Here is a 9,117-nt window from a genome sequence, read left to right as displayed (position 1 = left end):
ACTAATGTCTCAACAAACGAAACTGACCTGTAGAAAATGTAACTTGAAAAAAGAGACATTGCACATACTTTTGTAAACCAAGAAATCTTTAATAAAAATATGTTAAAAACAAAAAACCCAAAAAAACTATGTACTTTCCCTCAAACCAGCTTCCATCCAATCTGAAAATGGAAGCGGCAGTTAAGATGAGGTGAGGTGTGTACATTTCAGATAACCATTGCACATGCTCAGATGACAGCTTCAGTGAATTGGATTTCAGCACAGGGAAACAAATCAGGAAATGGGCATTGTGTGAAGAAGACATCCCTGCCCTCTCTCTGGTCTGTATAGCATATGACTTGAAATGGAGGGGCGCAGGAATGGCCTTGCTGTGTTTCAAACTTCTATACCTACCCAGTTTCAACTAGAGTTGCCTGCCAGCTAGAGATTGAATCTTCTGCTTTAAATATATGGTGCAGATGTAGATGTCCCTTCCCTCAGGCTCTTCCCTCAGGCTCTTAATCTCAAAATAACTTAATCTCTCCCCACATCTTTCTCCCCCACAACTCCTAAGTACTTTCACACAATGCCTATGATAGCAGTGTGTCACACCAAACATAACTGTCTTGTAGATAGGACTCTATGAACTGAAAACGGAGGTGCTATATGTGCCTTTGTTAGCCATGAAAATCAACAAAAACAATAATAAGAAAAGACATGGCATACAAGGAAAAAGAAACGGGAGGGAGGAGGAAAACACAAGATCAAAATGAGTTCTTAAAACTTACAATTATTTAACTTTCTCTCCCCATTGTCTGTTGATGGTGTGTAACCAGCAACACAGTTTCAGACTTTCACCTACTGTGTATTTCTCTAAGGGCTATCGTTCAAAATGCACTTTATTTTGTTTTGGCTACCAAACTGCTGTCATCTGACAATGGCATTTTATGAAACATAGCCCTTCTTCCCAAGCCCTTAATCTGAATTTTGAAAGAAAAGTTGAGTTGTGATGTTTCTCAGCTCTCACAGCTAAATCCCCCTGTGATTGTCAATGTTAATACAAGCTGAATGTGTGTGTTTTTGGTGGGGGGAAATCTGTCTGACAAGGAATTCAAAAGGATTTAGAAAAGAAAGAAAAACCCACAAGAACGCACAAAGTTCTGAACAAGAGCCTTAATCTGACAGTAGCAAAGATTCTGATTAGTGCTCTTACATCTTTAGGATGTAAGCCTGCAGAGAGTCTCAGACAAGCACATAATGTGCTTGGAATAACCTGTCAAGCACATAGCGCGAGCGGACGAGGGGAGTCTGCAGGTTTAAAATTGCCGTTCTTTTTAGGAACTTATGACTCCCCGTTAGCTGAATTCCTTTGTAGAGGTCATCTGAGTACAGTCACCCGTAATCCCTTCAAGAAAATGCCAATTCTGCTGCTGTACTAAAATTGAGCTACACACTGATATAACACATGCTGTTTCCCCCTCTTTGCTTAAGCTGCCAAAGACCCAGTTTCACCTCTCCAGTAATTCCTCCCTGTAACCAGGTTCGACTTCCACCTGCCACCCAGTTTCACTTTGGCCATTCCTAAGGATTAAAAAAGCAATAAGTCACGGTATTCACAAGCCATTATTTCAGTTCCTTAAGTCTCTTGGCACATAGGAGTACCCAAGGGACTTAGGCCCCATCTGAACTATACATTTAAAGCAGTATCATCCCACTTCAAACATCCATGGCTTTCCTCAGAGAATCCTGGGAAATGTAGTTTGTTGATAGTTGATAGGAGTCACCTGTTGGGCTCACAGAACTACAATTCCCAGAGTGGTTTAAAGTCAATCTCTTTTCCCAGGAGACTCTGGGAATTCTCTCTTTCTCTTTCTCTCTCTCCCTTCCCCCCCCCTCTCTCCACCCCTCCCCCAAGCTTCTGGAATGGCTCACATTGCTCCCTTTCAACAGAATCTTGAGTGTCAGAGCATGTGCAGAGTTTTTTTTTTTTTTTTTCCAGAAGAGAGGTTCTGAGGGAGCATCGCTGAGCTCCTGAGCAAATGTTCCCACAAAGATCTTCCTTCAAAGAGCAACATATATGGGGTTGTCCTCTGGTATCTTCACAGCACACAAATTCCCAGGTTTCTGGGTGCTTTAAATGCATAATATGGATGCAGCCAAGCTTCCACTGGAGTTCATGTTTCAAAGCCTCCTTAATGTGGGGAGGGGATATTTATTTAAGCTTGAAGCTGGGGATTTAAGGGCAAACTCTTCTCTGTGTGCTGTAACGCTCGGAGGACAAATTCCGTCCTCCCCCACCACAGCACCAGAGTGTTGGACTAGGTAGGACCTGGGAGAATAGGGTTCAAATCCCCCCCCCCCACAGCCATGAAGCTCACTGAGGGACCTTGGACTAGCCTGTATCTCTCAGCCTAAGCTGCTGCTGTGAGGACAAAGTGTGGAGAGGGAGAACCATTTTCACCACATTGAGCTTCTTGGAAGAAAGGTTGTATATAAATGTAATCATAATAATAAATTAATAAATAAAAATTGGACTTGGGGAGGTAAAAATCTCACTGGCTCCAATAGGAGTCTACTTTCAAGCCTAATTGTTTTTGGAGACTATTTTCAGGGGGGTTTCAGCTGAGGAGGGAGGCCTGGCACCTAGGGAGATAAGCCCTCTATTAAGTAGTGGGTGGACATAGCAGACGACGACAGAGATTTCTCCAAGTAGTTCTTTATAAGTAAGCTGGAACTGAACTGGACAGCAAACAGCTCAGCCGGCCTGCTTTTATAGGCAGCCAGCTGTCAACACTGTAACAACAACAGCCCAGGGTATCCCGCCTAAATTAACTTACGTGGACCTGAGTGAAAACTAATATACACAATACCCCTGGTGGCTAGGGTGAGAACTTCAATACATAACACCCTCCCCTCTCACCTTACTGCCACCTGGGCTAAGTACAGAGGCACTGGAAAATAATCTTCTGTTTATTTAACACAGCTCAGAACTGTGAATATGTCCACCTTCTCATAAAAACATAAGCAGAACCTGCTGGGTCAGACCAAAGTTGTCCCCCTCCCCATCCAGCACCCTGGGCCGTCCCAAGACATTTTGGCACCTTAGGAGGACCACAAAATGGTACCTGCCTCCCGCCAGGGAAGAGCTGGTGAGTGAAGATCTACATCAGACACAAGGGGGAATAAAGATCTACATCAGTGCCTCCTATTCGCCAAGTGACCACTGTAGAGTGGCAGCAGCAACGGGCAATGCATTTCTTGGGAGGATGGATCTGTTGGCCCTGTGAATCCTGCTGCCCAAGGTGGCCGCCTCACCTTGCCTCATGGGTGGGCTTGTTCTGCTCAGAGTGGACTTTGAAGACGCTCAAACTCAGGACGAAAGGGAGAAACGTGCTAGGAGGAAGGCACGTTTGGCAAACCCTCACCGTGACCAACTCCTGCCCAGAAACCTATGTCCCCACTGTGGAAGGATGTGTGGATCCAGAATTGGCCTCCACAGTCACTTACGGAGTCACTGTTAAGACCGTGTTTGTGGAAGACAATCTTAGTTGGCTACAAGTGGTCGCCAAAGAAGAAGAAGGTCAAACAGATGCACTGGACACTTAGAGCAACTCATGCATTTTTTAGGAGGTCTTCTCAGATAAACACTTGGTAGAGGGAGAATCAACCATTACAGCACAGAAGAACACGTTCAGCCTATATTATTGCTCCAGCTCCACACAGACACAGCTGTTCATTAACCAGGGTCTTATTGAATCATCCACTTAAGTGTGCCAAAGGCAGCACATTACTTACCTGGAAGGGGAGATACCTTGATCGTGGAAGGTTTTCCCAGGCTCACCCATTGCATTTCCCCGTTTGTTATTTTCCAGCAATTGTCATTCGGTAGCATGCTGCCTCCTAGCAGCAGAGGTAGGACATTGGCAGCCTTTACCTCTATAAAATTGTCTAGCCCTCTCTTAAAGTTATCCATGTTGGTGGCCATCATTGCCTCCTGTGGGAATGAGTTCCATAGTTTAATAATAATAATAATAATAATAATAATAATAATAATAATAATAATAATAATAATATATTTATACCCCGCCCATCTGGCTGGGCTTCCCCAGCCACTCTGGGCGGCTTCCAAAAAAATATTAAAATACTATAATACATCAAACATTAAAAGCTTCCCTGAACAGGGCTGCCTTCAGATGACTTCTAAAAGTCTGGTAGTTGTTGTTCTCTTTGACATCTGGTGGGAGGGCGTTCCACAGGGTGAGTGCCACTACCGAGAAGGCCCTCTGCCTGGTTCCCTGTAACTTGACTTCTTGCAGTGAGGGAACCGCCAGAAGGCCCTCGGAGCTGGACCTCAGTGTCCAGGTAGAACGATGGGGGTGGAGACGCTCCTTCAGGTATACTGGACCGAGGCCATTTAGGGCTTTAAAGGTCAGCACCAACACTTTGAATTGTGCTCGGAAACGTACCCCTGCCTTAGTGCTGTATGCAGAAGTACTCTTTCCCATCTGTCCTGAGTCTTCCAGTATTCAGCTTCATTGAATGTCAACATGTTCTCATGTGTTCTCATAAGCCATCCATGCTTCCTCTTACTCATATTTTATCTAAACTAAAAGAGCCTCAAATGTTGTAGGCTTTCCTCTCTTTTTCACCTTTGATCAATCTTTCACACCATGAAGATGATTAAAATATATTTAGGGGTTCAATACCATCCGTGTTGCTTGATGTTGTGAACAGCCTTTTACTTCTGCTTACATTTGGTGTACAAACGGGGCATGGTTCAAACTCTGCCCTGCTTCCTCTGTAAAAGAAACCTATTTAAAACTAGAAGTTAAGATTCATTATTATTATTATTTGTTCCCAGGATTTAGAGCTAACTTCAAAGCCGCCATGACATTGTTATAATCACATTAGTTGGCAATGTGACAGTTGAGTTTCGGATTTACTTTGGGATTGTTTCCCCAACTTAGCACTGCAATATACTTAAACCAGAACGTTTTAACTGAAACAAGCATTGTTTCTTTTTCATGTTGTACGGATGCCAGTCCTGGTTGTTTGTGGATCTGTGGCCAGCCATGAAGACTGGAGCATTTCAATTCACGAACATAAAAAGACCCCTGCTGGATCAGACCAAAATGTCCACCTAATTCAAGAGCCTATTTCACTAAGTGGCCAAATAGAAGAAGAAGAAGAAGAGTTTGGATTTGATATCCCACTTTATCACTACCCGAAGGAGCCTCAAAGCGGCTAACATTCTCCTTTCCCTTCCTCCCCCACAACAAACACTCTGTGAGGTGAGTGGGGCTGAGAGACTTCAGAGAAGTGTGACTGGCCCAAGGTCACCCAGCAGCTGGAAGTGGAAGAGCAGGGAAGCAAACACAGTTCACCAGATTATGAATCTTAACCACTCTTAATCACTACACCACACTGGTTCTCTTCTCTGGAAGGCCCATGAGCAACGCTTGAAGGCAGTAGACCTCCTCTACTGATGCAGAAGTAGGTAGAAATTCCACTTAGGTAAGGCCATCAGATGCCCTGCTTGTGGGTTTCCCATTAGCCTCTTTCAGAAACAGGATGCTGGACTAGACAGGCCTTTGGTCTGATCCACCGGGGCTCTACTTATGTTCATGTCCTACAGTTACTGATAGACTTAAAATGCCTCTGTGTGGTCCCAATGTGTTTTCCCATATGGAGCTAATATCAGGCAAGATCTGCTTGACCCAACTGCACTGGCTGCCCATTAGTTGCCAGGCCCAATTCAAAGCTGAAGCAGGTGATGGGGAGGCAGAGATGTCGTGGGTGTCTCCTCCTCCTGCTTCAACAAGCTCCTCTCCTACCTTGTCTCCCAGAACCAGAAGAGGGCAGAAACAGGCGGAGCAGTGGAAGACTGCATGCAGGCCCAGTCTCTGATTACCTGGGAAAAGCCATGGAGGGCTTTTTGTGGGGAGACAGGGGCTTTCAGTCTTGGCAACTGATTCATGGGTTCAGACCTACCAGGGATGAGCTGCTGTGCTCATGCAGCCAAGTCTGTGAAGATTGTGCTTTTGCTAATAGTTAACTTTAACTCTGAATGGTGTGCTTTACTGCCAGCATGCTCCTTGACACCTACTTGTTTCTTCAAGCACTTTTCTGTACAGCAATATAATAAATCTTTGTGTGCTATTTTTACCAAATAAATGCATTTTTATGCACACATTACCTTAGTAAATACATTTTTGTACACATGACTTGGCTGGAGAACTGCACTGCAAGAATTTTGAGAAGTGCAAATTCTGAGAATTGTTTCAGGACATAAAAAAAAATAGAATTAGGGTTCTCCTAAAATGAGAACTGAATGGGATCTCCACCCCCATCCCTTGACGTGCTCCTTGATTCTACACATGTTTACTAAGAAATTCATGCTGAAAAGTCTCCAATGGAAATAAATAGGGTTTAAAAAGGCTTAAATTTGACTGGGTTGTGTGCTTAGTCCCTGTTGAAAAGGGAAATTATTTGCCAGTAAAGCATAAACCTAATCCCAGACTGCTAATGTGGAAAGGTAGCCACCTGCTGGCTCTCTGAGAAATCCACAATATGCCTCTTCGCCTTTGGTTTAGTTTAGAAAGGAAGAACTGGAAAGAAGGCCTGTTTGATTACTAAGAAAGTTAGATGAATTCAGTCAGAGGAACATGCACAGGCTCAAAGAGCGTAATTTTCAACTGGCCTTCAGTAGGAAAATATGTTATGAATTCCAGAATGTATGTTTCTCCTGAGCCAATTCTGGCAGACAGCTGACAGCATGTGACATCGCTTCCAGAACATCAGCACTGGTTGCCTATATCCTACCAGGTCAGTTTCTTGTGTTGATATACATCAAAGAACCTGGGTCCAGGATATCTTAAGGGCCACCTGAGCCCTTATATCCCAGCTCAATCATGGAGATCATATGGAGGGGCACTGCCTGTTGTCCCCCGGGGTTACAGACCAGCCTCAGAATCTCTTCCAAAAGAGATTTGACAGGCTTCCTTGCGTTTGACTTTCAAGCTTCTCTTAAAGATCCTTTTATGCTGACATGCCTTTGCAGTTGTTTAATTTTTATTTGTTAATTAAAAGGTAAAGGGACCCCTCACCATTAGGTCCAGTCGTGGCCGACTCTGGGGTTGTGGCGCTCATCTCATTTTATTGGCCGAGGGAGCCGGCGTACAGCTTCCGGGTCATGTGGCCAGCATGACTAAGCCGCTTCTGGCGAACCAGAGCAGCGCACAGAAACGCCGTTTACCTTCCCACCGGAGCGGTACCTATTTATCTACTTGCACTTTGACGTGCTTTCGAACTGCAAGGTGGGCAGGAGCAGGGACAGAGCAATGGGAGCTCATCCCATCACGCGGATTCGAACCTCCGACCTTCTGATCGGCAAGCCCTAGGCTCTGTGGTTTAACCCACAACGCCACCCACACCCCTCATATTTTATTTTATTTTATTAGCCAGTCACTTTGTTATTTGTATTTTTTATAAATTATGTTTTAACACTGTAGAACTGCCCTGACATTTTATGATATACTGGCATAGAAATACTCTTATAAATAAATCAAATAAATCCCACCCCACCCCTTTTTTTTGGTCCATCGTCACCCCTGCTTTTTTTAATTTGCTAGTTTGTAGAGGTTAGTGGAGCTTCCGCTGCAATTATTACACAATCCTCTAGGTGTACATTGATGTACAGTGGTATTGTCTTATCAGGTTAAGAAGCATGGATAGGTTTAGAAGTGGCCATTATTATGTTGTTGGTGTAAACCTTGCCTCTGTCTGTTACATGGCCACCCCTCCACCTCATTGCCTGTTCTGTGATGGAGCACAGATATGCAGGTGAGCGTCACCTGTTGAATCAAAGCCTGCCAGGTAGTTGTTGAAGCCATGGAAAACTTGTAAGAAAAGGAAATGGTCTCAACCGTAGATTAAGAGGTCACCTTACATGAACTGCCAGGTGTGTTGTTGCCAGTTTAACTCTGAGCATGTGGCAGCTTCTGATTAAGCTGTCATAACACAAAGATTTGGACTGTTTGGTATGTTAAGACACCATCACCAATTTATGCACAATTTGCCTGTAGGAGTTGCTCACAAACGAAAGGAACTAACTTGCACTGAGTCACCCACTGTTGGTCCATCTAGCTCAGTATTGTCTACTCCAGAGGTGAAGGAAGTTTTAGCTTGAGGGCTCCATTCCTTTCTGGACCGTTTTGCAATGAACACATGTCAGGGGTGGGTGGGGCCAGAGGTGAAAGTGGGTAGGGCTAAGAATGTAAAATTAACATTTGTACAGTAGGCTACTTTCTACAAACACAGAGCCACTATTGTGTATAGGCTGTTCATGCAGGCAAGGATCTGTATCAGAGTTCAAGGACAGATTCCAGCCAGGCAAAAACACCCAAGGAGGGTCCCAAGTAAGGCTAATGAGGGATGTAAGAGCATATGACATGGGGAGAGTCCCAAGGCCCAGATGATGATGATAATGATGGTGACATTATTATTATTTATTAGATTTGCTAGTCACTTGTTACCTAAAGGTCTCAAAGTGACTTACAATACTGTTACAAATAAATAGATTATGCCATAACAGATGAAAACTTGGAAGGCTGCATTTGTCTCCCAGGCCTGAGATCCCCCAACGCTCGTCTACACTGCCTGGCAATAGTTCTTTGGGTTTTAGACCCAAGAGGAGGAGGAGGAGGAGGAGGAGTTTGGATTTGATATCCTGCTTTATCACTATCCGAAGGAGTCTCAAAGCGGCTAACATTCTGCTTTCCCGAATCTACACATTTAAAGGCGCCTCCCACCGTCCTCTTGTCCACTAGGCACTTGGGGGATATAGGCCGTGTGTGTGAGCCTTCCTCCCCCACAACAAACACTCTGTGAGGTGAGTGGGGCTGAGAGACTAGCCCAAGATCACCCAGCAGCTGCATGTGGAGACTTAGGGCAGGGGTTCAGCTGCCTTCTAAAGGTTGCATAGTTACCGTACTTGATCTTCTTGGCTCCAGGATCGCACGACTCCATGCCCTACCAACATTTCTCTGATGAAAACAGGGACATCATACCACACCCTCCAACATTTCTCTGATGTAAATAGGGAAAGCGGGACTTTCCAGGATCAAATCAGAAACCAGA

Source organism: Podarcis muralis, chromosome 16 (assembly GCF_964188315.1).
Source record: "Podarcis muralis chromosome 16, rPodMur119.hap1.1, whole genome shotgun sequence".
Taxonomy (NCBI): domain Eukaryota; kingdom Metazoa; phylum Chordata; class Lepidosauria; order Squamata; family Lacertidae; genus Podarcis; species Podarcis muralis.
Note: the sequence above shows the minus strand (reverse complement) of the source record.